Here is a 7,230-nt window from a genome sequence, read left to right as displayed (position 1 = left end):
GACGCGTCAGGTACTCAGCGAGCCCCGGCAGCCGATACATCTTTTCCGTGAGACGGGAAGAAACGCAGAGCTGTGCATAAGAGTAGCTGTACAGAATAAGCGTACGGAGCAGGGCAGGAATTGCAGATCCTTTAGGAGCGCTGGTTCAGCCAGACCAAGTGCTGGGTCCCGCACTTCGGCCACAGCAACCCCGGGCAGCGCTACAGGCTGGGGGCAGGACAGTGGGCCAGGGGAAAAGCACCTGGGGGTGCTGGTCAACATCAGCTGAACGTGAGCCAGCAGTGTGCTCAGGTAGCCAGTTAGGCCAATGACATCCTGGCCTGTGTCAGCAATGGTGTGGCCAGCAGGAGCAGGGCAGGGATTGTCCTCCTGTACTCAGCACTACTGGAGTTATATCTCAGCTGTGTCCAGTTCCTCACTACAAGAACCTCCAAAGAAGGGTAGTGTTGCTGGGGAAGGGTCTAGAGTACAAGTCCTGTGAGGAGAAGCAGAGGGAGCTGGGGGTGTTTGATATGGGAAAGGGAGGCCTGAGAGACCTTACTGCTTGCTCTCTGCAGCTGCCTGAGCAAAGGCTGTATGAGGTGAGTGTTGGTGTCTTCTTCCAGGTAACAAGTGACAGGACAACAGGACAGCAGCCTCAGACTCCACCAGGGCATGTTTAGGTTGGACATCAAGAGGAATTTCATCATGGAAAGGGTTGTTAAACATTGGAATGGGTGGGCACCCCAGTGAAGTTGCCATCCCAGGAAGTGTTCAAGAAACAACTACACATGATGGCATTTGGTGCCACGGTCTAGTTGACAAGGTGGTGGGTGACCAGTCAAAGGTTGGACTCAATGATCTCAAAGGTCTTATCCTAAATGGTTCAGTGACCTCTCAAGCTAACATTCATCCAAGTCCTAACTGAAACATTACTTTTAACACTGTGCAGTAAAATTGCATATAATAAAAGAAGTTCTGGCTGTGGGCATCTCCTGGACTTTAAGTCAATGAGATTCAAAGTGCCAGTGCCCTGATTCAATGATCTTAAAAATCTGCTATGTTGTCTGCAGTTACATACTCACATTTAGAAGGCAAATCTCTGCTGCAAATAAGCACATTTATTTTCAGACTTACATGATGACAACTTCTTAGAAAAGGAAAAATATTTGTATGGAAGGGTTCTTACTTCCTGCACATATCTGTCATTCGCCTGTAAAGTAACTACTTTTAGTGAGACTGCTGTCAAAACTCTGTATTTAAGAAAAATCCAAACAAAAATCAGCATGAACATTAATATGTTATACAGTTAAACTTCACTAGTATTTTTACAATTCATACATTCTATTAATTTGTTCAGGCTTTTCCTTCATAATCATTAACTTAAAACAGGAAAACAGTGTCTGGCTTTCTGCTTTATAATTAGATTTAAACCAATTACAGAAAAGTGAATACAGAAGAAATCAAAGTATATAAACTCCAAATTAAATGTTTGATTTGTAAACTGTAGTGGGATTTGGACATTCCTGATGATGATTCTCATGAAACTGTGGCAGTAACTTTACCCTGCTTCTAAGCACATTTAAATACTTTTTGTATTCAGGCGGTACCAGATGCTGTGGAAGGCTTGGGGTTTAGGACTAAGTCTGTCATTGACCATTGAACTGCAGACAAGTAGACAGACAGCTTGGAAAAGTAAGCTGAACCCCTAAAGCACAGCTGAGTCCATTGCCTTCTCCTCACAACTGGCTTTAAGAGCACAAAAGAATTTAAAATGAGACCAAAGCATCTCAGAAAACTTGGTCACAACCAGTGGAGACCATGCCAGCTGTCAGCCAGAAGGAAACACACCCTCCTGGGTCACTTCCCTCACAGCTGCTTTAACATGCTGTTAGAGCCAGGCCCTGCATCGTCCAGATGGCAGGCAAAAAATTTGTCTCATGGCCCTCTGTGCATTCCTCCTTTTAAAGAGTTCACAAACCAGCCTCAGTGTAAATACTAATTTATTTTTTTTTTAATTGTTAGTGCACCAAGCACCTTCTCAAATCAAATTTTATGCACTTTTTCATCAAGCAAGGCTCCTAGGGCTCCCCTCCATAAACAGGTAAAACCAAAATATCATCTCAGAATGCTTCAAGTTACAGCTGGAGGGAGACAAAGGGAGGCAGCAGATGAATCAAGCAACAATAACATTTAATAATCCATCCCAAAGCTTTGGATATAGTAACTACATCTGAACTGCAGTAAGAAGAGTTAACATATATGTACTTCCAGAGAAAGTCACATCCTTGTGTAAAACCATATTTAAGTTGCTGCAGTTTTTTTCCCTTCTCCTTTTAAGATGTACTGATTTGAATTTTTTAATCCTGTATTCTAAAACATCTTCTAAATGAAGCCTTTAGGCTTCTCAATAAAATTACAAAGGAAAGAAAAAATCAGCTCCTACTGGGGAAAAAAAAGAAGCAAAGGAAACGCTGCAATGTCAAATAAAGTATTAATGATACTTTTTGCATCTGACCTGACAAAATCTTTATTCAAAACATCTTGCTGCAACTGCTTTTAGAGTATAGGTCATGGACTTATGTCCAGTCAGGCAGTCCTGACTCATTGTTTCCAGCTGCTACACAACCTTAGGTAATTTTATTATCCTAATTTTTTCACTTAAAACTGTTGCTGTAGTTTCGTGGTAATTGCCAGTGGGAATAAAAGCCATGATTTCAATTATAGTAAAATCAGTTTCCTGAAGTTGCATGGCCAAAACGTATGCATTTAAAAACCCACTAAATTGAGAGCTTCTGGATATTAGTCCAAATACTAAATATTGGCAGAATTTCTGCTTGAATAAAGCCCACAGGCTGTAAAACTCAAGGATTATAAAGATGTCTGCATGTATCACACCCATTTTCCTGCATGTAACTGGCAGAATTAACCAGGGAGGGGACACAACCTCTCCTGGCCAGCCTTTTCTGTGCATTCACATTCCTTGCACTGTGTAGCAGCCGCCAGCCCTCTGCCATCAGTGTCACCTGCAGCCCAGCTGTCCCTCTCAAGCCCCAGCACAAGTGCTAACAGGAGCAAGGAGGTGACAGACCTGCAGGCCAGCTCTCCACCAGCTGCTGCCCTACAGGCCCCAGGCCTGAAGAAGAGCCTCACTGGAGAAGCACCTGGTGCAGCGGACAGACCCAAGTGACAGTCTTGCTGCAGGAGAGCCTCAGGGACACTCAGGCCATGGCTTGAACAGGCCCTTTGCACTCCCCAGCATCACCTCCCCTGGTAACGCTGTGATTGCACTGGCATCAGCTCTGCCCTTGAAGCTGGAAAGGGTTCACTGGGGTGATGGGGTGAAACTGACTGGTTGTGCCTCTTGGTGCTGGTGAGCCTGACCCATATGCCACTGTTTCCTACACAAATACACAGCCTGAGACATGAAGAATAAAAACCATTTCTGCAAGTTAATATTTCTACAGTGATGTAAAATCCGTAGGGACCATAACAAACATCTACCCATTTCTCTTTAAGACGGGAGGTATCTGTCAGATGTTGCCACTTCTAACAGCTCAAAGCCTTTCTCTATACACTGACATTATTAATAAAAAGCGTATTTTTCACTGCACAGTTATACACATCTGTGGCTTGCTCTTCTCAGAGCACTACACAGGGTGCTTCTGGACTCTCAAGACTGCAGTGATGAGTTTAAGGCAGGAGTCTCTATCAATAAAGCATTTGACCAAACTGACAGTGGGATTTGAAAGGACACCACTGTCGTTACTGGATGGGAAAATGGCTACATGTAAATGATGCCTATGTGTAAAACCTCAACCCTTCACAGATACTTCTAGTTAATTTGCTTGGACATCAGAAAGGATTTGCATTGATCAGAGCTTTTAGACCTGAATGTCACTTTTTTCTCTTTTTACTCCATTGTATTTATCTATTTATAGAAGAATCATAACTACTTGTCTGGACATTCCACATTTCTTGTTCTCTTGAGAATGACTGTCAGAGCTGTGTCTGTTTTAACAGATTTGCACTAGTGCTGAAAACTAGAGTACTGAAAAATAAAATCCCTGACTGATGCAATTTATCAGATTAAGCCCTAGTGACAGTGCAATTACATCAGACAGAAATGATCATTCCTGGTATGGCTTTCCTTGCTTACAAAGGTTGCTGGATATCAATATAAATCATGCCCTTGCATGCACAGCTGCATCACACCCTGTGCTTTGTCACACAGGTACCACCCTGCGTCCTCAAAGTTTGAAGCAAAGTGCTTCAAACCCTGGGTGCATTCTGCCCTGGGAGGGTGCAGGGAGGGCATCCTGTGACCCTTCTGCAGGGAAGTTCATGTCAGCTGGTACCACAGCCCTCTTGTTGCTTGCATGGCGACATTAAGGTCCCGGCTGCAATCCTTCCCTTCCCATCCATCTCAGTCCCAAGTTCTGCTTCCTCTCACCACATGAGAAGTGTGCTCTGGCACAGGCATCACCCTGTCCTGCTGCTGGCCATCTCCCCAGCGAGGATGTTTCTCATGCCTCCACTTCCAAGATTTCCTAAGCCCACAAGAAGCAGAATGCACTTTCCTGGAAGTAGTTCTTTGGAATCAAATTAATCTTGGCCAACAACCTGAAAACCAATTGAAAATTAGCAACTGTAGCCTGTGAGCATAGGCATTTCTCTGAACTAAATCAACCCCTGATCTTGTTTCTTTCTTTTTGCTAGGAGTGACTCTAAGAGAAAAACATCCTTTACTAATCCATGGCAGTGAGATACCCTAGTTAGTTGAAAACATTTGTGTATAGCATTCCAGAAAAACTCCTGGTGTGGCAACAGTGCTGTTGGCTCTTCTATGTTGCTTCCTCTGTAGCAGTAAAATCTCCCACCACTGGAACAAGCAATGCCAGTGAGGAGTGCAGCTCTGCTGATGTCTCTAAACCACAAGCTTTTGCTAACACTGATGTGTCAGATCTCCATCGTCCCACCCAACCCATATAAACAAACACATGTACGCACCTTGACAGACATCAGGGAACCAAACTCTTGCATTTTCAGTCTTGCAGGCCCAAAGGATTTTCTTCATGCCAAAACTTGCCCTGTGCCTCTTTACTAAAGCTGCAAGACTTTACCTGGAGGAGAGAGGCCTTGGAGCTTTTATTGTGCCTTGCAAGCCCAGATTACATCGACCACATTGACTGATCACAGCAACTTGACTCATGCAAAGACCAGCTGAACATCAGAGGCTCTTTGGGACCCATGAGACAGCAACACAGCCCCCTACACCAACTAAAGGTGGTGGCACACGATACTGATTTTGCTGCTTCAGTAATAAAGTATGTCTAAGCATTAGGACTGACTGTGTTTTTTTATGAGGAGTTTTAAAACTATTTGCAAAGATAATTGTCCAATGAGGTAATTTTCACACTAACCCTCTTCTGGAACTCGCTGGGCTGGAAATGTGGTTTCATCAGTGCAGCACAGCTATCTTTGTTTATTGGACTCTTAACTATTATTATACTTGTATTTATTATATTATTTAAAAAGTAAAAAAAAAACCCAAGCATCTCCAAGATCTATTTCCATGGATTTGTGTGTCATGCTTCATCGACTTGAGGGCAGAAGTTCCAATGTGACCTTTCACTGCACTCCAGGTGTTTTAGGTTGTCTTCCTACACAAACTGCCTGGCATTTAATAAGGCATGAGCATGCCGGGAGCTTTTCCTTAGTGCACATGAGTTTCTCTCTCCTTCCCCACACTTATTCTCACACTGCTGATGGAAGTAAATTTCCTCCCAACAGCCTCAAAAGCTATTAGGGATGGGCATACAGCGTGGTCATAGAAACCTCCCATCTGTCAGACCAAATCCTTTTCTCCTCCTGCTCCACCACCCCTTCAGCAGCCTCACTGGCTGGTGTCTCCATTAAAGGGCACACCACAGATCACCAAGTTTGGCTACTCAGTTTTATTTTGAAAACAAGTCAAAGACCATACGAAGCTTGGTTACAAATTAACAAGTTTCATGTTTAACTTAGGGAAAATAGGAACAGAACGCTCCTGAAAAGGTAGGACACATCCTTAAAAGTAATTCAGTGTGAATCTTGCGTCATACAGGGCTGCAAAGAACACACCAGCAACCTTGTGCTGACATATTCTTGACCTTCGTTGCAAGAGCACAATTGCAACATCCTGAATGTCTGTAGCTAAAGTTTTCCCAGCAGGTTTTCCAGCTTGCTTGCACATACAATGAAGTGCAGCTATGTAAATATAATTTATACAGTAACACCTAGCCTGCATGCATGTGAGGCCTTATTTGATGTTCATGATTGCCATGCACCATCAAAAATGGATTTAAAAAGTCCAGCTTTGTAATACAGCAGTTATACTTTTCATTTACATATAATACACTTATACCAGGACCAATCTGTAAATTAAGCCACATGCAGATGAAAAAAAAAAGTATTGTGTATTTAGGAAACTTCCTTTAAAACAAGTTATTTTATCTCAGTCCAAACATTCACAATAGCAGGAAGCTGGATCATAGCATGTTTACAATTGTATAATGGCTCCAAAAACAGCAAAGCATCCTCCCACTGTATTAAGAAAAGATGAAAAATAAGATTAGCATGAAGTCTCTTGACTGAATTAACCTAAGACAAATTATTTGGACAACTATGGTGTACATTATTTAAAAAGAGGTTTAAACTGGTTTTTGTTTTTTGTTTTTGGTTTTTTTTTCAAATATGTAATTATTCTATAAACATTTCTACTTTTCTGATGAATCAATGCTCAAAATTTGGCCAGAAGACAAGTCAGTTCCCATGTAATGGAAGTGGATCTCAGGGGATGTTTTTCCAGCCTTTTTTCTATGTTACTCCCTTTTTCATTCTGTCCTGTATATTTTCTTGCAAACAGCTTCAAAACATCAAGTACATCTTACTCATCTTATATATTTTATTCTGCATTCTTCCCTAGAAAAGCTGGCATTACAAGGATCCAAACTGTATTAGAAAAAAAGGTAAAATCAGTATTCCTTTAAGAACAGCAGTTTTAAGTGTAAATGGCAGGATACAGAATGGTATTGCTGGTATTTGGGCAAGCCCCAGATTACCTGGCAGAGTTCAGTGGCACAAGCTGGCATGAGCACCACCACAGGGAACAAAGGGAATGGCAAAGTCCTGCAGGTAGTGAACACTCCTGGCTCTCAGCTGGGTCAACCTGTCTCATGGCACATGTTGGAGACATCCATCATTTGACAT

At 42.5% G+C, this 7,230-nt stretch overlaps 1 long non-coding RNA gene across 1 annotated transcript; it reads left to right on the top strand.

The window, feature by feature from the left end:
* The first annotated feature begins 603 nt into the window (after positions 1-603).
* Positions 604-5,325, top strand: LOC107201139. Its single transcript, XR_001520052.2, has 2 exons — positions 604-662; positions 5,029-5,325. It is a non-coding gene; the product is annotated as an uncharacterized LOC107201139 (long non-coding RNA).
* The last annotated feature ends 1,905 nt before the right edge of the window (positions 5,326-7,230 follow it).

The sequence above is a fragment of the Parus major genome, chromosome 1 (genome assembly GCF_001522545.3).
Source record: "Parus major isolate Abel chromosome 1, Parus_major1.1, whole genome shotgun sequence".
Lineage (NCBI taxonomy): Eukaryota > Metazoa > Chordata > Aves > Passeriformes > Paridae > Parus > Parus major.
The sequence above is the reverse complement of the archived record's forward strand: the minus strand, read 5'-3'. Positions and strand labels throughout refer to the sequence as shown.